General features: G+C 43.3%; 1 protein-coding gene and 2 long non-coding RNA genes across 7 annotated transcripts in view; 1 reads left to right on the top strand and 2 right to left on the bottom strand.

Moving 5' to 3' along the window:
* The window catches only part of SHLD1 (shieldin complex subunit 1), an 81486-nt gene that overhangs the window by 14757 nt on the left and 41656 nt on the right, over positions 1–25073 (bottom strand). The window lies entirely within an intron of this gene.
* LOC145723828 (uncharacterized) overlaps positions 1–25073 on the top strand; it is a 55606-nt gene that overhangs the window by 18606 nt on the left and 11927 nt on the right. Inside the window, exons 2-3 of the long non-coding RNA XR_014149151.1 lie at positions 21883–22088; positions 22802–22948. This is a non-coding gene — a long non-coding RNA (uncharacterized LOC145723828). The remainder of the gene's footprint in view (positions 1–21882; positions 22089–22801; positions 22949–25073) is intronic.
* LOC145723829 (uncharacterized) lies at positions 14959–21904 on the bottom strand. Its single transcript, XR_014149152.1, has 2 exons — positions 19719–21904; positions 14959–16098 (listed from the first exon to the last, which is right to left on the bottom strand). It is a non-coding gene; the product is annotated as an uncharacterized LOC145723829 (long non-coding RNA).

The raw sequence follows: 25073 nt of genomic DNA, 5'->3' as shown, positions 1-25073 counted from the left end.
GGGAGTCTGCTTCTCCCTCTGACCCTCCTCCCTCTCATGCTCTCTGTCTCTCATTCTCTCTGTCTCAAATAAATAAATAAAATCTTAAAAAAACAAAAAAAACAAAAAAAACAAAAAAACAATACTCACAAAATACGCACTGAAACGAGGCAATGGAGCCAGTCCCAGAATGAATCTCACAGAAACTTTAGACATTAGTTAACGGTCACAGAATATAAAACAAGTATGTTTAATATGTTAAAGAAATAAATTAAGAAATAGAAAGTTTGAGTTCGGAACAAGGGACTACAAAAAATAAATCGGTAAACTAGAAAAAGAAACAAAAATAACTTAGAAAAATGGAGAATTATGATAATAGGTATTTATGCCTCTGTAGATGGGTCAAACAGAAGACTAAACACCACTGGAAAGAGAATTAGGGAATAGGAATCAGATTTGAAGATACTATTCAGAATTTAGCACAGAGAGACAAAGGGATGGAGAAAACAAAACAAATGAAGAGATATGTAAGTCCAAGTGAAATGGTCCCACATGCATCTAATTGGAATTTCAGAAAGACGTAACAGAGGGAATGGGGAAAAGGCAATGCACAATGAGTTAATGGGTAGAAATTTCCTAGAACTGATAAAAGCATGAATTCTCAAATTTAGCGATCACCATGTTTTGCAAGCAGGATAAATGAAAAGAACCCCTACTGCTAAGCATGAGATAAGACTATAGATTATCAAAGGCAAAAATAAAAATTCTTAAACCACCCAGTTAGAAAAGACAGATTCCCCATAAATGAATGACAATTCAGTTGATGGTTGATGTCTGGACAGCAACAAGAGAAGCAAGAAGGCGGTGGAATAGGGGCGCCTGGGTGGCTCAGTTGGTTAAGCGTCTGCCTTCGGCTCAGGTCATGATCCCAGGGTCCTGGGATCAAGCCCCGCATTGGGCTCCTTGCTCAGCGGGGAGCCTGCTTCTCCCTCTCCCTCTTGTCAAATCAATAAATAAAATCTTAAAAAAAAAAAGAAGGCTGTGGAATAATACGTTCAAGTTCTAACAGACAAGAACTGCCAACCTAGGACCACTATCTTCCCTGGCCAGATCAACAGAGTAATATATGTCATAGCCAGATTGCCCCCCTACCCAAAGTTCATTCTTTAAGAACACTCAAAATGGACAACATTCATATCACCTAGGTCAATTTATGGAGATTTTGCCTGAAGGCAAAGAAATGAGCCACAGAGAATTTTCATGTTTTCTATTTCTTTGGTGATGTGAATCTGTTTAATTCACTAATATGGACCAGCTCTCCTTGAAACAGGGTCCCAATGCTAGACTTTGATCCCAAATCACATGTGACCATCTTAAAAGTGTAATTCATGTCCACCGTACATTTTGTGTCTGAAAGTTTTATTCTGTAATGAGCCAATTATGCAAAGTAATTCAACTTCAAAGTTGTTCTCGTTGGTTTTATAAAAAATATAGATGCTCTCAGTGTTTTGTTTTGCAGATGACATTTTCTCTCTGCAATCAACTGTTTCCATTTGCTTTTCAAATGATTACCAACCTTATCTTCGTAACTCAGCTAAAGTCTGCTGCTCTGGTGGTCTTGGCCTCGCAATGCTAATTATGCAGGCATTGGCTCCAAACACTCTTTTGAAAAAAAGGAAAATAACTATTTTTATGCTCATGATATTCACTCTCTTTGAAGAGATCACATGAAAAAAGCTGTATAGCTTAGTTTTAAGAAAGCAGTTGAACTCTCCTTTAGTCAATAAACTATGACAATCCTAAGAAGATAAACAGAGACAGAGGTTTTGACTCACAAAGGCAAATGGTAACAGTTAGTGCCTTACTCTTATTTTGCAATTTTCTGTTACCTGAGGTCCTCCTTAATTTCATTTCCTGTGTAAATGAAATCATTTTCTTTCATAAATCTAGAAGGAGACACCAATTTGTAGGGGAGTATGAAAAAGAAAAAAGAAAAAGTGACCTGATTATACTGTTTATTCTAAAGGACTAAATTTTTTTTGAGCTCTGAGTAGCAAAAATCTCAAATGCATTTGAAACTTTAGCTTCTAAAAAAAGCCTCCCCCCCAAATCCATACACACAATAAATCTTTCATGCACATTTTTTCTCTCTATCTCGATCTGGGTAGTGGTTAATTGGGTGTATACATCTGTAAAAATCCACCAAGCCATAACACATAAAATTTGTGTACTTTATTGTATGAAAATAGTATCTCAATTAAGAAATTATCTACAGGGGTGCCTGGGTGGCTCAGGCAGTTGGGTGTCCAACTCTTGATTTTGGCTCAGGTCGTGATCTTGGGATCCTGGGATTGCTCCCACTTTGGGCTCCACGCCCAGCATGAAGCCTGCTTGGAATTCTCTCTTTCCCCCTCTCTCTGCCCCTCCCTGCTTTCCCAGGTATGCAGGCACACACTCTCTCTCTCTAAAAAAAAAAAAAAAGAAAGAAAGAAAATATCTACACACAACACACACTCCCTGTCTTCAGTAAGTCCTAGATGTGGTATAGAAATTAAGGTTTTAAAAAAAGATTCCCAGATGGTTCTAATGTTCACTTAGGTTGTAACCACTACCCTAGGGCAGCTGGAACATCTCTTGATTAGAATAAACATTCAGCAAATATTTATTTCAATGAATGAATGAGTGAGTGAGTGAATGAACCAACAAACTAATAAATATCTGTGTTATTCGTGGTTGTAGGTGTACCATTGACTAGGTCCAGAAAAAGCCCTAAGCATATTTTAAAAAAGAAAAAGCATGCCAGATGTTCTAAGCACTGTAAATGCTTTATCTCATTAACTCTATCAACAAATCTACAAGCTAAGTGGACTGTTCTTGATCTTTAGGTGCAGCCAACATGACTTTGGCTACTTGAAGAAGAAAGAGAGGTACTTAGATGTAAACCACAGTACACACTGCCGTTGAGAGAGCTGCAGAAATAGACTCTAGGCTAAGCTTTTAGGAATTACTCCCCAAATCAGCCAAAGGAGCTGCCGGCTCTTCATTATTTGAAACCTAAACAATTAGGAAGCTGCTGCTACAGATGCTGCTTCAAGTCAACACAGCTTCTGCTACAATCTGGAATCTTCCCAATCAGGAAGCTGCCTGTTGGATCAGGAAGCCATCAGTTGCTGCTTCCAGACCATGCTGCCTCTGCCATTATCCACCCCAGCTAAAAAGGAATGTCCCATGCCCCAGCTCTCTTCCCACATAATCTAGGTCTGAATCCAGATGTTTATGGGAATGCATTTGATTAGCAGATCTAACGCACATCCAGAACACTAGCTATGAGAGAGTCTGAAAATGGTAACTTCCACCCTCTGTAAGAGGAGGATGTTGGAATAGGCATTGAGTGAGCTCGTTGATAGACTCACAGATAAAGAACTTGAGGCACAGAGATTATGAAACTTGGTCGAAGACACACAGCTAGTAAGTGGCAAGGGCAGGATTCAAACTCAGGAAGTATGGCCCTAAACACTACAAAGGCATATAAGAGAATAATCATACGGAGCACAAGCAAGCTAATGGGCGTGAGGTCTCCAGGTCTTGACATACACACTTTCATGCTCATAGCGACTGTACTCATTAATTCTGACATCACCTCTAGAATTTTAAGTCTCACAGTTTCTCATCTTCATAATTCAAAAATATATTAATTTACTTGACCGCTTAATTTTTGGCTTGGGAAGTGTTCTCAAGTGTTGGCGGGGAGGGTTGTCGAAAAGGTTCTATCACCAAACAGTGACCGAAGACATCCACACCCAGGCTTCAACAACTACCTCCAACTCTAGCTCCTCACACTAGTTCCATGGTACAAATTAAAAGAACATTTACAAGTATCCTGAAATTATTTTAGGACTTTCTAATGGAACATCTAACTAATTCCATTTTCCTCAAAAAGCTTGGGAAACTGTGTTGGATGTAATAGAATGATGTTTATTTAGCTTCTGCTTAGAAAGCTATTACATAGCTCTTAGGAACTGGAAACCATGTGACTAAAGCTTGTGATGTATCCTCTGTTATCTGAAACTGTATTTGCACACATCTTTAGTACAGTTCGGTCTGTCCACCTATCTCCATCCACCCAACCATCCATCCATCCAACCACCCATCTCTCCATCCATTCCCCCACCCACCCATCTCTCTATGTGAATGACTCAGATAACAGAATAAAAATATTAAACTGTATCTAAAATAAAAAGATCAGTAAATACAGACTAAGGTTGAGAGGAGTGAGAAGAGTCAGTTCCAAATCATAGGATGGAAATGTTGAAAGTTCCTCACAAAGGGGAGTATGTTAGCTCTTTTTAAAAGACTATAATTTTGAAAAGAGATCCTTCTAGGTGCAGGGAAAAGAGAAATGCTACATTTGACATGACACGTTATAAACTGCAAACCTGCCAGTTTGGGAAGGGTAAATATTTGCTGAAGATTAAGTGCATGGCAGAGGGATGTCATTAAATCTACAGTAATTAAAAAGTTCAATTTAGTATTGACGTGCATCTACTCCATTTTTGATGAGCATACAGCCTCAACAACTCCAAGCCATAGTCTAATAGTCTCCATGGTGTAGAAGGAAATGATAAATGTCTTCAGCATGACTTCCAGCAAAGTGAGTCAGAGTTAATTACTCTGTGTGCCAGTGAAAATGGATTTGTTTAAACAAATGGGCCTGCCAGCCAATAACATCGGCCACATGCTGGACTAAATCTCATATTAATCAAATGCACATCAAATGCTATCAGACATGTGCCCAGAAGGAAGGCTTTATTCCTTTATTTCTTATTAGTCTTGGTCTCTGTATGTTGTGATGGAGGATTCTTCCAAGTATCTGGTGATTTTTGGCTATGTGTTCATCATTTAAGGGTGTGGCATTAAAAAGGGATTTTGAAGCCCTTGCCCCGGGTACAGCTTATAGATGGGTGGGCTTCATATAGGGGGACTGGTAATTCATTCAGGCTTTCCAGAGACGGATCCTCTCATCTCCAAACTGGCCAGAGTGATGGATGAAGATGCTGTTTTAGACAGGAAGGTCCAGAAAGCCCTCTTGGAGGAGGTGGCACTTAACCAGAGCCATAAATGCAATGAGGGAAGGAGGAAGCAATGCAAATATCTGAGTGGCGGGGTCCAGACAGAGGACATGGCAAATGCCGAGTCCCTGAGATGGGGTCAGGTTAATAAGGCTAAGAACCAGCCAGGAGGCCACTGTGGCCAGAGCCCAGTGAGAAGGAGGAGACAGAAAGGAACAGTGTGCATTTATAACATATGAAAACAATTTCCCATGGGGCGCCTGGCTGGTTCAATAGGTAGGGCGTGTGACTCTTGATCTCAGGGGTCGTGAGTTCAAGCCCACGTTGGGTGTAGACCTTACTTTAAGTAAATAAATAAATAAAAATATTTTTAAAAAATTTTCCACCGGGACCTTGTCAGAGACATTAAAAAGCGTAACATTAAAATATTTAGTGATACCTTATAAAAACAAAAAAAGTACTCTGACTTGCCTTTGGTTTAATCAGGCAGGCTAACAGTTATGTGAAAGTATTTATCACCGTTCAACCTTGTGAAGATGGTGCAAAATAAAAAATCCATACCTCATAAACAGTTACACTAGAGACTCTCTGAATAAGATAGAAATCTGTACACGCATCGGAGCTAAATCAAAGGAAGCAGCTCGCATTGTTGAGAAAAATCAAAAGCTTAAAACAAAACCCAACCAGTTGCCAAGGCAACAAGAAAATCATTCGACAGAAAATATAGTTTCCATCTCAAGCACGTTCACATGGAGAAGCCAAATATCTTCCGGCCCTGTGTTGGGAGTTTTATGTAACCTTTATCCAGTCCTTTGTGGAGATGGGGCAGGAGTTGAGAACCCACAGCACCGGGACCTGGGTCAAAGCTGGACAGCAGGGCAACTCGCCAGTAAAACGCCCTTTAGGAGAGTGAGAGCTAACCCAGTGGTTCACAGGCTAAGGCACAAGAACTCTTCTCTTCTCTTGAAATCATTCGGCCACTTTTCCTGAACGACCCAATTTTACAGAGAACTCCCATTTCTGAGCTAGACACCAGATGATTATTGAGATACTAGAAGGTCACAGAGCTCGGCTGGAGGGCTTCCAAATCCTTCTCCTTGAATTTCTGTAATTTCAAAGAGTGACTCAGAGCTGACTTTAAACACCATCTGTGCCCCTCACTGGGCACCCTGCTCAAAGCTCTGCCACTTGCATGCGGCCAAATATGGTCTTGATTGTCCCCTCACTGGCCTGCTCCACCTGGAGACTCCACTGCTCCTGGGGTCCCTGTGCCTGCGCCCCTCCTCTATGGAGCCTCCCCAGTTGCCCAGGGGTAGCTGGCCGGCCCCTCCCCCAGGGCCCGCAGTGCTCAGTACATGGTATTCAGTGTCTCTTCCCTCCTATTACTGAGAGCTCGTGCATGGCCAGTTTCTTATCCGAGTGTGACTTCCTAGAGATAGGGTCCCTGTCCTACCTTTAGTGGGACACCAGGACAGAGGTAACTGGTTTTAGCAAATCAGAAAAAACTGAATTAATATATTGCTCTTGGTTTGAAGGTGGAAGGGCAATCCCAAAGCACCATCGACACAACTCACAGAAGAATCTGAAAGCCCCCGGTGGTAGAGGGAGGCGGCTGCGTCTGGTCCGAGCCCGGGCCCTTGCTAGTGAGACCGCTGAACCTCTACTTTTCTGAACCGTGTCTTCAGAACACCACCTCCATCCTGACAGGTGGAGCAGGTGTTTCACAGAAATGAGGACTTGGTTTTCCAATAAGTTCAAGATGGCAGGGTTAAAAACATTAACCAGCTTTATTACAGTATCTCACCCACAGAACTAGAGGGGATGACATGAAGCACAACGGGGAAGCGTGAGTGCTCGATAAATGCTAACTGTTGTTCTCATTATTGTTACTCTTCTCATCCATCTATACTCGGGAGATTTTTTTTTTTCATAATGACTATAGATCACTTTTAATTTAAAAATAAGAAAGCAAAAACAAAAACAAGCAAACCAAAAATCCAAGAAAGCTATTTTACTCAAAGAATTAGTCCAGTTAGAATGCAACCCCCCTGGATAAGTTTGTAATACGTTTTTTTCCTGTATCGTGATAGAAATTGTCCCGTCCCTAGTTCTTCCTCTGCATGAAAGTTATACACTGTTAATTTTTCTGTCCAAAAAAAAAATTTTTTTTTTAACTTTGGAAAGTCATGTTTGAAGAAAAGGACTCCCAGGATAGGAGAACCACTCACCCAGAGGGAGAAAGTCTCTACCATACATACACCCCGCTCCTGGCGGGCAGCTCTCAGAAGGCTCAGACATGAGTGGGAGTTGCCCATTTGCTTTCCCAAGCACTGAGCATAATAACATAAACATCACATCTATAAATTTGCCCTCAGCATGTATCTGCATTCCAGGGGCCACCAAGTTGAAGGGAATCCAATGTAAACACACGTGAAGTCTTGTCTCCTCAATGCCAAGGACAGCAGGTGCATCTTACCTGAGGATTATAGGACCACTTCAGGTAACTGATGTAGGCCAAGAGTTAGTCAAGAAGGAAATGATAAAGGTGCAAATCAAACGCTATATATTTCTTTTCCCTTTTCTATAACTGTTTTGGTAACTAGATTTTCTAAAATTATTCTCTCTCTCTGTCTCTCTGTTTGTTGCACACACACACCATACAGCAGGGGTCTCACTTTAGATGGCTTCTGTTCAGGACAATGATTTACAGGCTTAGGGATAATGCAAATGTCACATGGGCCCCAACCACAGCTGAACAAACAAAACAATGGGCTCGTTAAGGTATTTTAAAGGTCAAGAGAAACAGTCTGTCAGTGTTACGGGAGGGATTTTTCTTCTTACCAATAACTAATCTCATTTTATTGAGTATCATTTAAATACTTCTTGAGTCTAAAGAGAACCAAGGACAAAGCTCGAGGAGTCTAGAGGAGAAAAACGGAAGAAAGTTAAGGAGAGAAGCACAGGAGTGGATTTCAGCAGGAAAAACAAGAGTGCACACACCGCGCAGAATGTGCCCACGGGCGCTCCAGGTGATGGATGGGGAGCTCTGGGGCATGACGAAGAAGACACAGCGCTGGGAGAGGGAGGGGGATCACCCCGTGGTTCCAGAAACAGAAAGAACAGTGCAGCCTAGGACAAAAGCCCAGAAATCTCTACCTAGAGAGGCAACTCTTCTGCTCTGATTCTCAGGCAGAGAATTAGGATTCATGGGATTTCCAGGGTCTGAAAGATGTTGAAGTCTAAGAAATTTAAAAGCTCTCATCCTGCTTTCGGGATGAGATTGAGGACAGTAACATGAGGAAACAGAATAGTTCTATCCTGGAAGAACTCTAAGTTCTTTTTCGTGCTTTGGAGTATAATGTATGCACCATTGAAGCTAATCTAAAATCTTGAAGCCGGGGATCAGAGAAGCCTGACTTACATCTTCATGTGATACTATTCTGTAGCAAGGCATGAAAGCCCAGCTCTTAAATTAAGTCATACGTTAGCAAATGGAGAGTCAGGAAAATGGAGGCCGTAACTAAAGTGCACGGTTTCTATCCTATCCGAGAACCCTTTAAAAATGCGGAGCAGTAAAAAAAAAATTTTTTTTAATTTAGAAATGGGAGCAGTTTCTTTGCTTGACTCATTCCCATTACTCTTCAGAAGTAAAAGAAATGGAGTGGAGGGCAGGGAGCATGAAAGCAATGGCATTATAGCAAAAACAAGAAAAAAACAGCACAATATTAAAAGAGTTTTTCCTCTGAGTGGGAGGATTATGGGTGTTTCTCCTTTACTTCTGTGTGCGTTTTCATAATCCCCAATCTTCTACAATAAACAAGTAAACAAGAAAATTTTAAAGAGAGAGAAAGATATCAAAGGGTTTGGAGAAATCAAATTGAGACAATTCGAAGCAATACAACTATTACCGCTTAAAAGCAAATGCTTGCCCTGCCTCGGGCAGAGCCTCTGTTCATCTCCCCGCTTCTTCAAGAGCAACGGTCATTTGTCAAATATTATTCAAATGTCCACAAATGCCTGACCTTGGATGGAGAAGTGAAAGGTGGAGCTGTTGGCCTGGACAAAGTCAGAGTCAAGAAAGAATCAAAAGAAATAAAACACCTAGAGCACTATTAACTGCTAACCGGGTTCTTTTGGTGATGGCTGTAATTGGAGCTCATAAGAGAAGAGACGTCAGAAAGGAACTAGGAGGGGCGCCTGGGTGGCTCAGTCGTTAAGCGTCTGCCTTCGGCTCAGGTCATGATCCCAGGGTCCTGGGATCGAGCCCCACATCGGGCTCCCTTCTCCGCGGGAAACCTGCTTCTCCCTCTCCCACTCCCCCTGCTTGTGTTCCCTCTCTCGCTGTGTCTCTCTCTGTCAAATAAATAAATAAAATCTTTAAAAAAAAAAAAAAAAGAAAGGAACTGGGAAATTAGAGCTGGCCCAGAAAGGAAATGGGGGTTTGGATAAGCTGCCCTGGTTCTCCACACACAAAAATCATGGCTAGGCTGAAGTGTCCCGGTAGTTCCATCTCGTAGATAATATGGTTCAGCCTTAAGACAAAGCAGTACAGTATTCACGTACCCTTGAACCTTTGTCAAAGTGTCACTGTAAACTTCTGCCTTCTAATGAGTCAACTCAAAATTATAGCAATGTCTGTTTTTCAAATTGTATATTTGTAACTTTTTTTTTTAAGTAGGCTCCACGCCTAGTGTGGAGCCAAACTCAGGGCTTGAACTCACAACCCTGAGATCAAGACCTGAGCTGAGATCAACAGTCTGACGCTTAACCAGCTGAGCCACCCAAGTGCCCCTGTAACTTTTTTTTTTTTTAAAGATATTATTTATTTATTTGAGAGAGAGAATGAGAAAGAGAGGGCATGATATGGGGGAGGGTCAGAAGGAGAAACAGACTCCCCGCTGAGCAGGGAGCCCGATGCGGGACTCGATCCCAGGACCCTGGGATCATGACCTGAGCCGAAGGCAGTCGCTTAACCAACTGAGCCACCTAGGCGCCCTGCCCCTGTAACTTTTTATTAAATTATAATATCATATTTAAAGTGCCTAAATAATGGCTCCATTAATTTTCACAAACTGAACATACCCAGTAGAACGAGCACCCAGATCAAGAAACAGAACAGCAACAGAAGCCCAGAAGCCCTTCTTGTGTCCCTTTCCAGTTACTACCCTTCCAAGGGTTACTGTCATTTTGACTTCTAACACCTAGATTGCTTTATCTGTTTTATACTGCATACAGAAGGAATTATACAGTAGGTACTTTTTGGCATCTGACTTCTTCCTCTCAACCTTCTATTTGTGAGACTCATTCACATTGTTATACAGAGTAGCAGTTTGTTCATTTTCCACTGTAGGAACACACACCACTTACTTACCTATTCCACAGATGTTAGGCATGTAGGTAGTTTCTAGTTATGGCTGTTATAATTAGTGCTGCTATGACTACTTCCATGAATGTTTTTCCATGGACGTAAGAATGCATGTCTGTTGGGTATGTTATCTGGGAGCAGAGAAGCTTCGGCTTTTGGAGATACTGCAAATAGACGTAGTAGTTTATCTGAGAATTAAGGGCCCATCTCTGCTTTTGCCTGTTCCTGGCTCTAACTAGGATGTCCTGTACCAGGCCTGATCTAAATCTAACCTTCCGTCATCCAAGACTGAGAGCTCCCAAACCATTCTATTTGCATCTACCTTAAAAATATTATCTTCATAGATATTGCCTATGCTTATTTTTTTCCCTAAAGAAAAGTCTGATCACCAGAAGGGCAGAACAAATTATATTGTAGTTAAAGGCAAATTATATTACCAAGGACAAGCCGTCTAGTAAAACACAACTTAGAATTATAATTATTTTCAAAATGAATCAATTATTCATATAAACCCAACCACTCACTGGTAAATTAATGAAAAATATAACAGTGTTGAGCTTTTTTTTAATAATTTTTTTTTTTATTTGCGAGAGAGAGAATGAGAGAGAACACATGAGAGGGGATAGGGTCAGAAGGCAAAGCAGACTCCCTGCTGAGCAGGGAGCCCGATGTGGGACTCGATCCTGGGACTCCAGGATCATGACCTGAGCCAAAGGCAGTCACTTAACCAACTGAGCCACCCAGGCGCCCCAGTGTTGAGCTTTTAATTGCTTCTATCACAAAACCCTTAACTTAAACTTCGGTTATCAGGCAGAAAAGAGGCAATTGGTTTAAAACAGGTGCATCAGGAAAAGCCTGTTACAACATGGCCCCAGAGCAAATATTCTCCAAGTCTGTGAAGTACATCTGTCCAATTTTTTCAGGCTTTCACTTTAGACAATCCTACGTAGTCCCTCTAAACTAATTACTTTTTTGCTTTTTTTTTTTTTTTTTGGATCAGGATCTTTTTCTAACATCTCCAGTATATAAGCTTTATAAGAGTCCTGTTATCTCAACCCTCAAGTTTAATTTCCTCCCCAGAACTGTTTTTTTTTCCCCCAGAATATTAAATGTCAGAAAAACAGCAGATAAAAAGATTACTGAGTGGTGATAGAGCTTCAATAAATGAGGGCTTCCAGCTGGTGTTGCTACTTCCTCTTCCCAAAAAGTAATCTTTTTTGATATTAAACATCACTTGTGACCTTTAAAAAGAACTCCCTAAGTCATTCATTCACAATAAAATCTGGTTAGACTATCCCAGTAGGGAATAACATAAAATGATGCCAATTTTCCATTGTAAGACCCGATAATGCTCCATGACACACTTTCAAGATTGCTGAATAAGTGTGAAATGGTCCAAATAACAATCCAATATATTTTGCTGGGCACCATCAGGTTAATAAACTACAAATAAACACAATCAGGAGAGAGAAATGAGAAACAGAGTCATTTCAGAAAAAATAATTCCCCCCATATTATATTCCCTATGAAGATTGAAAGAAGAGGCAATTTGTTCTTGGTACCAGACCTGTGCCCATAGAAGCAGAGAGGGCGGCCGCTGCAGTGGTGGGGGAGGGAGAGTCATAAGGAAATGACCCCTCACAGCAGAAAGGAATGAGCTGAAGGGCATGGGAAGGAACTTCCTGGGCCCTTCCATGGCACCTGGAATCCCCACTCTGCTGGACTCCTGAGGTTGTGACAGGTCACAGACTGTTGTGACCAGTATGTTTATTCACTCAACAAATATGTGTGAAGGATCTATAGTGTCCCATATTCTGTTCTAAGGTTTGGAGATTCCATGATGAACAACACAGATCTGGTCCCTGTCCTTATGGAGCTAAAGATCTAGAAGAGCAGGTAAAACAGGAATAAATGAGTACATAGGTAAATTCTAAAAAGTGAGATCTAGGGTGCCCCCCCCCCCCAGAGAATATGAAAGCAACTAAATCTGGATGCGGGGACAGGGGGCCAGAGAGTGACTTGGTTACATACAGCATGTGCTAGAGTTTGCCACTGTTAAATATGTTGAATCCATTATTCATAACGAATGCCATCTTTAGCCAGGAGAGTGGTATTTATCGTCTTTCCACTAGTCATTTCCATGCCATTAATTTTTTTAAAGATTTATTTATTTGAGAGACAGAGAGAGCACGAGTCGGGGGAGGGCCAGAGGGAGAGAATCCTCAAGCAGACTCCCCACTGAGCATGGAGCCGGATATGGGGTTATAACCCAAACTGAGTGGGCGCTGCAGACCAGGGGTCCTCAGGGCACAATGCAGATATTTTGCTCCCTACCCTCCGGTCTAGACCCACTCTCCACCTGGCTCCACCCTGCTCTACCCTGGGAGGCTGACTCATGCACTGCATCGATGGATGGGTGCCTTTGCTCTCTGTCTTGGAGCTAGGAACCGGGGGCAGGGTGGGGGGGCTCGGCAGGAGATGCAAAGAGGGAGAAAGGTAAGGTCAGATTCCTTACTTCCCTGGCTCTCTTCCAGGGTGGTTGCCGTGGGCTGGCTGCATCCCTCCACCCAGCTCATGGCTCTGGTCAGGCAGCCCTCTCAACATAGCTCCTGTGAGCGTGCTCTCTCTGGGTTTCTACGCCTGGGCACTGTGCTTCCCCTTGTGCTTTCCTCACCTGCTCACACCTTTGTACATAATGTCTTTATTTAGCTTTCCTCAAATTACCTGGTCGGACAGTGTCATCTGCAGCCCACCAGGGCCTGAACTGAAACAGTCATGCAGCAAGGATTTCAGGGAGGGGGTGCTGGTGAAGGCCTGAGAGACAAATGCAGACACGAAGATGCTTGTGGGAGATGGCAGGGGGCGGCGGGGGGGAGGCTAGGGGATGGAAGGTCATGATGGCGGGGAAGAGGGGATGATGGGAGAGGTGGGATGACAGACTAGCCACGGACTACAGCACTTACGGGAAACCTACTGTGTGCCAGGCACTATTCCACAGGCTTGAACATAACTCACTGACCTCCTGTATCTTTCTCATGAAGCATCCCATTGACGGATCAGGAAACGGAGGCACAGAGAGGCCTAGGGAGTTGCTCAAGGTCCTAAGCTAGTAAGTGGGGAAGCTTAGATTCAAACCCAGGGAGGTCTGGTATCAAAATAATGTTCTCAGCCTCTGTGCTAGAATGACCACTCTGGCTGGGGCAAAGAAAGGGACTTCAGAATTCAAGATCTTGCAGGAGGAAGGCACTGGTGATGACATTCTTGGGACAGCCATCTGAGCAGATCGCTGAAGTAAAGCTACTTGAAGAAAGTCTTGCTACCCTCCACAAACCCTGCCTCGGTGACAGTGCAGAATCCTGTACAGATATCTGAATGGCAGAAATCCTGAAGGAAACAAAAAGACCGAATCCAAATAAATTATAGTCATTTGTGTTATAAACCACAGCTATGATCCTAAGAAACCTCACATTACCAAAAAACATACATAAGTAATTATTTCAATATGGGAAAAGGAGGGTTATGGTCACAGAGAATTGATAAAGCTAAATAATTCTTCCTGTAGGAGCTTCGATCATAGAGAGTTTAATGACATTTTGTTGCCATCTGAAAATCATGAATGGCTTGAGCACATACCAACAAAAGAGAACCTTGAACAGCACAGGACAATAACCTGCTGCCAAGTTCACACCCACTGACGATAAAGAAAAGCCCAGGGCTCCCTCCGATGGTGCTTAAATCACAACCCCTCAAGGTCCAGAAAATGCAAACCATGCTTCTCACGTGCGCAGGTTCGTAATAACCAGTTCTCGAGACGAAAACTGACACCATAAGGGAAATATCAATCAGTGATGTTTGTGTAAGGTCTCTTGCAGCAGATAAGATCGTGAAAACAACAGTGCTCGGGAAAACGAGGAGCACCAGGGACAGGGAACGATAGCACGTTCCTCCCCTTACTTCTTCTAAATGGCACCTCACCATCTTAACTCAGGCTGCCTTCCTTTGGCCAACAGAGCCAGGCCATCCTGTTCTTATTAATATCAGAAATAGCTTCCACGGCAATCGCTTTCCTTTCCTTCAGGAGAAAAGGAGGAGAGGACATGCTCCCTGAGTCAGACTCATCTATTTTTCATTTGCACCGTGGGCTGCCAAGCATGCCAGCCCAGCCGAGGCTGTAATGACGAATCCAATAACAAGCTCGTACAAACGTCGGCCGGGGGCCTGGGTTCAATAATCGCTACGACTGTGTTGACCGGCCTCTGCCTTCCTCTGTTCTTGCGGAACATCCTCTTGCTGGGTCCCACGCACAGTAAAGACAGGGCTGCACAAAATGATCCATTTCTACAGTCCTTCACTCAACATCTGGGGCTGGTGGCTGTGATTATGTGGACGCTCAGCTTTTCCGTGCAAGTGGGGGTGGGGGGGCGCTGGGGGGGTAGCAGGCAGATGACACTTGTTCATCAGTGATGTTCCATACGTTCATACAACAGGAGCCAAGAAAAGCTGACACTACTGAAAATATTTATCCTTTCAGGTTCAGACTGCTCATTTGTTTTATTTATTTATTTATTTTTATTTTTTAAAGATTTTATTTATTTATTTGACAGAGAGCACAAGCAGGGGGGAGCAGCAGAGGGAGAGGGAGAAGCAGGCTCCCCTCTGAGCAGGGAGCCCGATGCGGGGCTTGATCCCAGGACCGTGGGATCATGACCTGAGCTGAAGGCAGATGTTTAACCGACTGAGCCACCCAGGCACCCCTGCTCATTTGTTTTAAAGGAGTGCACCCTCTCTTTTGGGTAGAGCAGAAGGAGAGATTTGATGAAGTACTTTGGAAGGGATGTGGCTTAGCTAAGTGTATTGCCAGGTTTTGAAACTTCCCATTTTTCTGATGCCTCAACATCCCCACACACAGGCTGTGAGCATCCGCCCTAGCAGCGAGATACCCACCAGCTCGATAAGGCTGGTCCCTGCTACAGTTCCTCTTCTTCGCCCCACCCCCACCCCCGCCCTCGACTGTGACTGAGTGACACTCAAACACACCAATAAAATCTCCCGCCTTTGCTTGACTAGCCCACCCTGACCGCCAAAAAGGCACTTGCCCATGGGTGCATACTCTCGGCTCCCCACCTGCTTGGTTCAGTCTGCTCCCTGGGTGCTCCTCCCAGGTGGCCTCCCTCCTCTAGGCCCTGTGAGTATAATGGATCCTCTCATTTCACATGCCTCTCTGTAATTTCTGTGGCTATGTTGGAATCATCCTCAAAGACCCCACAAGGGAGACTTACTCCCCCGTTTACATGACGCTAAGCCACCCAGTGGTTCTGGAAAGGAAGCTAAGGCCCCTGATGACCGTGAGGATCAAGATACAGGCCACAGGAATGGACCCCCAATTTTAGGTTTGAAAAATGCCGTCTGAACATTAGGGTTTGGAAAAGACAATCTAAATTTTAGGATCTTCAAATAAAATTGGAAGGACGCAAGCTTCAGTCCACATTGCAGAGAACTGGGGAGTTCATCAGAAAATTACTCCTGGATACTGGACACATATCCCCCTTAAACATGCAACCTTCGTGACACCGAATGAACCAGGTGTACCACCATCTTCGGCACAAGTTGTAAAGCAAAATATCTGTGTGTTCTGCTTGGTGAACAAATGGATACTTGCAGATCTTTCATGTGATAGGATTCAAGCTGTTTATAAAAAACAAAACAAAACAAAATGATATAGAAAATTGCCTTCCTAGACAGAAATATAGAATAACAACGTTTGGGCGCCTGGGTGGCTCAGATGGTTGGGCATCTGCCTTAGGCTCAGGTCGCGGTCCCTGCTCAGCGGGCAGTCTGCTTCTCCCTCTGCCTCTGCCTCTCTTCTCTGTCTCTCGTGAATAAATAAATAAAATCTTTAAAAAAAAAAGAATGGCAACATTTATGGACATCACAAAGAATCCAATTCTTTACATGAAAAACAAAAAGCAAGCTTCATCTTCTAAAGTCAAGATTGGGAAACCTGTTGCTGAGAGCACCTCTTCTGGTCTCTTCCTCGGGGATCCGACTATACAGAGCACAGCCCTGCTCCTGTGGGCGGGGCTATGCTGTTCAGAGCCGCCGGGGGCTCTTTTTTTTTTTTTATTATTAAAGATTTTACTTATTTGACAGAGAGCACAAGCAGGGCGAGCAGCAGAGACAGGGAGAAGCAGGCTCCCTGCTCCATCCCTGGACCCTGGGATCATGACCTGAGCCGAAGGCAGATGCTTAACCAACTGAGCCACCCAGGCGCCCCCGCCTGTGGTTCTTAAAATTCTTCAGTTAAGGTTCACAGGGAGGAGATGGTCCATTCACATCCCGCTCCATTCTATGCAAGGAGTCACTCCGAAATAGTTCTCCTTTTCCCCTTCACCTTGCTCTACCTGTCCCCCCCCCAATCTGATTTCCCCTTCTCTTGAGCACACAGCTAGGCTGCATTTGCCAGCCTCCTTAGCTGTCAAGTGTGGCCACAGGACTAATCCAGAAGCCCAGTGCCGGACTGTATGTGGGGCAGGGGAGGTGGGGGTGAGTGGAGGGGTGGGTGGGAGGAGAGGCACAGGCCTGGCTGGGGTGGGTTGGAGAAAATGAGAAGGGAAGAATGGAGAGAGTGAGTAGAGACAAATTAGACATGTCTTTCACAGCCCTTTGCTGTAAAAAGGAACAGAAACGTGGGGCAGGAGCCAAAGAACAATATGGGGTCAAGGGAGGACTTCTCTTTTTTTAAGATGAGGGATATTACAGCCTGTTTTAGGTGGCTAAGATAAGCCAGTCGAGAGGGTAAAATCAATATGCAGGAAAGAGGAGGTAAGTGGAAGTGTGAGGCATGTGACCGTGACCCGAAGAGGAGGTGGGACAGCCTACCTTAGGAGGGACCGGCTTTAAATAGGAGCAGAGATAACGTACCCACTCTAACAGATGGGGGCCTCTGGGGACAGGGGCAGGCAGCCCGCAGTGACAAAGTTCTTTTTCTGTTGTTTGAATTTCCCAGTAAAATAAGAAGCAAAAGCAAGATTTGGGGCTCAGAGGGTGATCCTTAGAAGAGGTAGTAGAAACAACCTGGTTTCCTCTAGATCCCGGCAACAAGCAGCCTCAAGCTGGACCAGTGGGGCGCCAAAGCTCACTGGGCAGCCCAGCTACCAACCCAAGGACTGCTGAGCCACCTCTTTTTCTTCCCTTCTCCCTTTATTTTCAAAAATTATTTATTTACATATTGTCACTGCAGGGTCATGTTCATGTTGTGAGCTGCGACTTAGTTTCAGCAAAACAAAATAATGTGTAACATTAAATTAATGTTGTTGATTTATTAGTTTTGTTCTTTACTGTCTTGGCTCTTTAGCTGTGTAAGCACCCTAAGCCTGAGGCATTTTTTGACCTTAAGCCTTCTCACCACATGTGCACACACACAGTTAATTATGCAAGGTGATGGATGTTAATTATTTTGATCTTGGTAATTATTTCACCATATATAATCAAATCATGTTGTACACTTTAAAGACATACAATTTTATTTGTCAATTATTCTTCAACAAAGCTGTAAAAAAAAAAAAAAAAAAATACCAGGCCCATTTCTAAGGAGAGAAAACAGTTGGGAAACGCAGGCTTAGCAGCCAGGAGGGTCAAATGTAGGCAAATCTCTCAGGAATCAAGACCAGGCAGAGAAAACCCACCAATCTTTTAACAACACTTAAAAAACTAAAAATCCTTGATCCATTCACTCTCAGTTTTCCTAGTAAACTCTTCCCACTCCATGAGAAAAATACTAATGCCCCAATAGGAAATACAGGCTGAGGACATTTACAAAGAATTGATAGGTAAAGAAATGTGAATGGCCAATAATATGAAAACATTGCATTCACCCACAGAGGCAGAAAATAGAATGGTGGTTGCCGAGGACGGGGCAAGAGGAGTGGGGAGTGAGTGTCTGATGGGTACAGAGTTTCAGTTTGGGAAGATAAAAAAGTTCTGGGGGCGCCTGGGTGGCTCAGTCGGTTAAGCATCTGCCTTCAGCTCAGGTCATGACCCCAGGGTCCTGGGATCGAGCTCTGAGTCGGGCTCCCAGCTCAGCGGAGAGACTGCTCTCCCTCTCTCTGCTGCTCCCCCTGCTTGTGCTCTCTTGCTTTCTCTCTCTGTCAAATAAATAAGTAAAAACTTTAAAACAAACAAAAAACCATTTGAGCCAGGTGCCCCTCAATACACATCCTAAACACACATCTTCTCAGAGTTGCCAGTTCCAGTGTGCGTGAAGCAGGGCCCAACACAAAACACGTGGGACAGTTATGTTCATAGTGGCATTATCTGTAAGAGTAAAAATATTAGTGATAGTCAGCAAAACACGGTTAATAAATTATGGCATGGCTGTATAATGGAATGTTTTTCAGCCATTAAAAATGATATTTTGGGGGCACCTGCGTGGCTCAGTGAGTTAAGTGTACAATTCTTGATCTCAGCTCAGGTCTTGATCTCAGGGTCATGAGTTCAAGCCCTGTGTTGGGCTTCATGCCTACTTAAAAATATATATATATATTTATTTTATTTTATTATGTTACGTTAATCACCATACATTACATCATTAGTTTTAAAAAAGATATTTTTGAATTTAAATGCTATTTTTAAAAGGCTCACAGTATAATGTTTACAGAAAATTGAGACAGTTGGCAAAAATGGAATTGGGTCTGTAGCTTAGATAATAGTTCTGTATAAACGTTCATTTTCCCAATTTTCATAATTGCACTGTACTTATATAAGAAAGCAACCCTGTTTTTTAGGAAAGACACACTGCACTAAAGTATTTATGGGTAATAGAGCATCATGTCTATACTTACTCTCAAATGATTAAGAGAAAATAATAATATACAGAGAATGATGAAGCAAATGTGGCAAAATGTTTACAATGGGAGAATCTGGATAGAGTGTATAATTCTTTTTTTTTTTTTAAGATTTTATTTATTTATTTGACAGAGAGAGAGAGACAGAGAGAGAGGGAACACAAGCAGGGGAGTGGGAGAGGGAGAAGCAGGCTTCCTGGCGAGCAGGGAGCCCGATGCGGGGCTCGATCCCAGGGCCCTGGGATCATGACCTGAGCTGAAGGCAGACGCTTAACGACTGAGCCACCCAGGCGCCCCCAGAGGGTATAATTCTTTAGAAAAGCAAATAACCCAATAAAAAAAGGTCCAACGATACGCACAGGCCATTTACAGGAGAATAAATAAAGATGTCTAATAAAATTCTACAGGATGATGCTCAACCTTATTAATAAGCAAGTGAAATGCAAATGAGTTATTTTTTACCTGTGTTGGCCAGGATGTGGGGCACTTTTGGCACAGCCTTTTGAAATGTTATCAGTAGTTATCTAACAAATTTGGAGATGTGCATGCCCTTTGATGCAGTAATTCCACTTCTAGGGCGCTATTCTACAAAGGGGAAAAAGGTGCATGCACAATTATACAGAGAGTGTGATCCTTCTTTGGTTAACAATAAAAAGCTACAAGTAAATCACAAAAATGGGAACAATGATTAATGATTACCTCCTGGTTTTAAAAAGGAGACTGTGTTCTCAGCGCTGCTTCTTAAAAATATATGAAATAGTCCACAACTGCCAAACGATGGAAAGAGCCCAGATGTCCATCAACGGATGAATGGATAAAGAAGATGTGGTGTGTGTGTGTATATATATATATATATACACACAACTGAATATTATGCAGCCATCAAAAAATGAAATCTTGCCATTTGCAGCGACGTGGATGGAACCAGAGGGTATTATGCTAAGCGAAATAAGTCATTCAGAAAAAGACAATTATCATATGACCTCACTGATATGTGGAATTTAAGAAACATAGAGGCAGAGATCATAGAAGAAGAGAGGGAAAAAGGAAACAAGACCAGAGAGGGAGATAAACCATAAGAGACTCTTAATCTCAGGAAACAAACTGAGGGCTGCTGGAGGGGAGGGGGTGAGGGGATGGGGTAACTGGGTGATGGACATTGGGGAGGGCATGTGATGTAATGAGCACTGGGTATCATATAAGACTGATGAATCACAGACCTGTACTTCTGAAACCAATAATACATTATGTGTTAATTAACTGAATTTAAATTTAAAAAATTGAATCAAAAATATCTGAAATATTAAAATAGGTAGGAAACATACAAAAGCGACTACAGCAAACCTCCATGTACCCGCCAACCAGAGTTAACAAATGTGAAGTTATAAGACAATAAGTCATTAGATATATTTGAGCACCATCCCAACTTTTTTCCACCCTTCTTCTTCCAGAGGTTCTTCTTCCTAAGCTTTCTTCTTTAAGCTTTTCTATATTTACAATGAAAACCTACTATCCTCATAATAACCATAAGCCTTTGGGAAAAGCAGCATGGATGCAAAACAAGCAAATCACTTGCACGCTGCTCAGTATGTCTGGGAGACTCTGGTAATTCCGTCTGACTACCTGTTACTGGAGAAACTGCTATTGTCAGGTACCTTCACTTGTGTGCCACAGGACTGGCTCACTGGAGGGTTGAAATAAAATGCCATTTGGGAACCAGTAGCTTTCACGTTTTAATGCGCAGGTAATTCTCCAGTGGAACAATAGCTGGAACAATACCAGTTGCAGCACGACTTAGCCAGCAGGTGCTGTACCCATTACCTTTCCTTCTAGTCCAACTGCTCTGTTACTGTTAAGGAATCTACCATCCAGAGCAAGCATGTGACTTGCTCGAGACCAGACCCCAGGTCTGCTATGGGGGAGAAGAAGGGAGGGCCTCCACGAGCAAGATGGCGCTGGATCCCTTTGCGTCCCTTTTTGGAAAATAAGAACTAGAAGGGTTCCCAGAATGTTCCACTGAAAAAAGGTTCCCTCTTCAGATTTCCCACAACTTAAGCCTGGTCAGTGCCCCCTTCAGTGAACAAAACAGATGGGGCTTTTCCTTTGTACTGGATCACTGGTCTTATTCGGGTTGAGATTTATTCAGCCACACTCAAAAGTCTTGGCAAGCAAACCCTGCCTCTCAGGTGTCAGCTCTCTGGCCCTATGATATGACAAGGAATTACACAATTGGCCTCATTGCTGAGACTTAAGGACACACATACACACACACACACACGCACAGCCCCATAGCTCTGGGTTTTCACTTTTACATCTCTCAAGAAGATAAACAATGGAAGCAGTAAATATCAATGCCCCTGAGCCAACATCATAGACTTTTAAATGAAATTTTGCATGGTCAAGCCCATGTGGTAGCCAGCCTCCATGATGGCCCCCAGAGATTCCCCTCTCCTGATGTTGATGTTCACACTCCTGTGTAGTCTCCTTCCGGGCTGTAGCACGGTTGGTCTGTGTGACCCAGGGAACAGGCAGAAGTGATGTCTGTCACTTCTAAGATTAGGTTATGAAAGGCACTGTGGCTTCTGTTTTGAACCCCCTCGCCCTCCAACTCTGTCTCCTCACTCAGGCAGAAGTCAACCGCCCTGTCTTGAGGACACTCAGCAGCCCTGTGGAGAGGCCCATGTGGAGAATTAAACGAGTCACATGAGTGAATCTTCTGGGAAGCAGATTCTCTGGCTCCAGTCGAGGCTGTAGCTTGATTGCAACCTCGTGAGAGACCGTGAACCAGAACCCTCCAGCTGAGCCACCCCCAGACTTCTGTCTCCAGAAACTGTGAGATAATTAATGTTTGTTGTTTTAAGCCACTGAGTTTTGGGGTAATTTATTACTCCCAATAAATAACTCCCTCTCCCTCAATATCCAGTCTGTTATAACAATAACTCTAGTTTTACTAAACTATATTTTAGAGGTTAAAAAATGTTGGTCACAGACTTTCTTTCTTTTTTTTTTTTTTTAAAGATTTTATTTATTTATTTGTCAGAGAGCTAGAGCACAAGCAGGGGGAGTGGCAGGCAGAGGGAGAAGCAGGCTTCCCACCGAGCAAGGTGCCCAATGCGGGACTCAATCCTAGCATCCTGGGACCATGACCTGAGCCGAAGGCAGACACTTAACTGACTGAGCCACCCAGGCATCCTGGTCACAGACTTTCACATAATTTTTAAAGCCCTTTATTTAATACATATAATTGATGGATCCAAATTTTTAAAAAATTTTCTCAGTTGACTGAACTCAAATAGTAAAAGATTCTTCAAAGGACTACAGATTGCTGTCATAACATCCAATATCCAAGCAAATTGTATATTTCAGAGAAGGACTGGAAAGTTCTTTATTTCACGAGGCTTTAGGGGAGCTGCCTTCCCAGCAGGCTCTCTCTGAGCACCTGCTGAAATCCTCCATGTGGCTCTCAGCCCGCTCCGGATCTAGGACAACACAAGGGCTTTTAGGTACGCCTGGCTGGCTTTGTCATCCCTGGTCTCTTTCTCTAGAACACTGTAAATCAAAGGCCCCAGCTAACGCTTATACATCAAACCTGGAGATGAAAAGAAGACGAGACCAAAAGAGACATAAATAAAACCCTTCCCCTGTGAGATAGTACGGCAGCTGGCTAAGCGATCACTGAATGCCAGCCTCAAGTAACATTTTCCCTTCTTGATTTTATGAACTTAGCCTGGTCTTTCACAGCTCTTCTTTTTTAAGCCTACCCATGACAAACAATTCCAAGCTTGCCTAGTAAAAATACCACTGAGGGAGAATGTCTTCTAATCTGAACATTTCAGAGGCTGATTTCTTGGATTTTCTATCGCTAGAGGTAAGTACGTATCCAGCTCACACTTTATTCCCAGGAACAAACGCAGTGCCTGGCACACAGTAGGTGCTCACTCAATATCTGAATTTACTTTCCATCTCTGAGGGCCTATCAATCAATCAATCAATCAGTCAAAGGGTATCTGTTGAGGGGCTATGGGTATAGCACAGAGCCAAGAGCTGTGAGGACCACGAAACTTAACACAGCAGATACATACCTGAAGCACTTAAAAAAAGATTATCAAGCCCTCCTGGTGAATCCACTGGAATCCAGTGTTCTTTATATAGAAACACAAAGTTGTGACTTTCTTAGCAAGTTACGTGATGTTTTAAATATTCTATGTAGTTCCTGTGGTACCTGAAAACGGTAAGCATTCACTGGGTACTTTATCTGCTGAGGGCCAAGCAGTTACACAGGTGAGCATTACAGTTCATAAGCAAAGTCTGGGATTGGAAATAATGTATAAGGGTAAGAGTAGAGATGATTTTGTTTCCTTCTAATATTCTGTATTTTCAACATCTCCTCCAATTAGCATGTATTAGTTTAAATAAAGTCAGAGGAAATAAATGTACTCTTAAAGGAGTGGAATGAGATGGAAGGGGGAAAAAGATCAGGCAAGTCAACAACGAGTCAGGGAAAGGCGACCTCTGAGGAAGAGCATTAGCTGTGGAGTCTTCGGATCTGGGTTCAGATCTCAGCATTGCTACAGTATCAGCTGTCTCTGGGCAGATAAGTTTGCCTTTCTGAGCCCCCACTTCCTACTCTGTAAAATAGGGATAATAGTGTCTTCTTCAGGTAGAAAATGAAGATTAAATGAGACAGTATACTTGAAAGCTCTAGGCACAATGGTCAGGGTGGAGTCATGGCAGGTATTATCTCTACATTATCATGGGTGACAGGGAGTGATATCTGATGCAATTCTTGGGGTCTCTGTGTCTCTCCTGATACACAGCTGAAGAACTTTCCCCTCCCCCCATTCTTCTACACCGTCCTGTTTTACCCCTTCTTCTCTTCTTTTTTTCTACTGCTTTTGTCTCTGCCAGTTACGTAAACCCGCCGGCGTGCTTGGGTCTGCCGGTGGGATCTAGTTTCGTGAGGCAGGGTCAGGTCACGTGATCCAGGATCCTGCCATCCTACCATCTCAGTATGTGATTGCAAGCCTCTTAACTCACTCTTGGCAACTTTGTGTCATCTAACGTATAAAATGGTGACAGGACCCCTGCCTTTACTTACAACAGGAAAATATTCGAAGAAAAAAAGATCTAAGTAAATAGCCTCCAGCAAGGACAGAGTAGCTGACGCCAGACCTGCCCTTCTGCTGTGAACAGCTAGAAAGCTGGACAAAACCACTGCTTCCAGATACTGAACACAGGACGTTTAGGAGAGAGAGGGGAAACAAGTAAGATGTGCCTACGACTGCCCCCGCTTTCTGCCTGGAGGCAGCTTCTGGCCCACAGTGCCAGGAGGGAGAATCCAAGCAGGGCACAGAGACTGGAATTTGAGGTACCTGAAATTTAGGAAGCCAAGTCCTGCAGAGGAGGGAGTTGCATAGAGAGAAAACTCCAGAAATCAGCATAGAGTTTATTCTTTAGAGTTTCACTGAATACTAACCTGTGCATATTTAAGACAGAAGTCCAAAAAGCCAGGCAAAGCCAGGGGAGCTGGGAGCTGGACACCTCTCAGAAGCCCCACAGGGCTGGGAGGCACGCATGTTCTGACGGTCAAAGTGGAGCGCCCTTGTTGAACAGCTGGGGTATTCAGAACAGACCCAGAAAGGTCACACCTTGGTAGGAACCTAAACTAGCTATAGAGTAAAGGCTGCCCTAAAATCACCCCAACAAGCTTAGAAACAAGCCTTGAAAGGATCAAGTCCACTAGCAAGTAATCTACCAGTTATACCATTACTGTTACATAAAAGCAAATTCCGTACAGGAAGAAAAGCAGCCCATGGG

The sequence above is a fragment of the Leptonychotes weddellii genome, chromosome 10 (genome assembly GCF_054177405.1).
Source record: "Leptonychotes weddellii isolate Sample4059 chromosome 10, ASM5417740v2, whole genome shotgun sequence".
NCBI lineage: Eukaryota > Metazoa > Chordata > Mammalia > Carnivora > Phocidae > Leptonychotes > Leptonychotes weddellii.
Note: the sequence above shows the minus strand (reverse complement) of the source record. Positions and strands in the feature narration are given on the sequence as shown.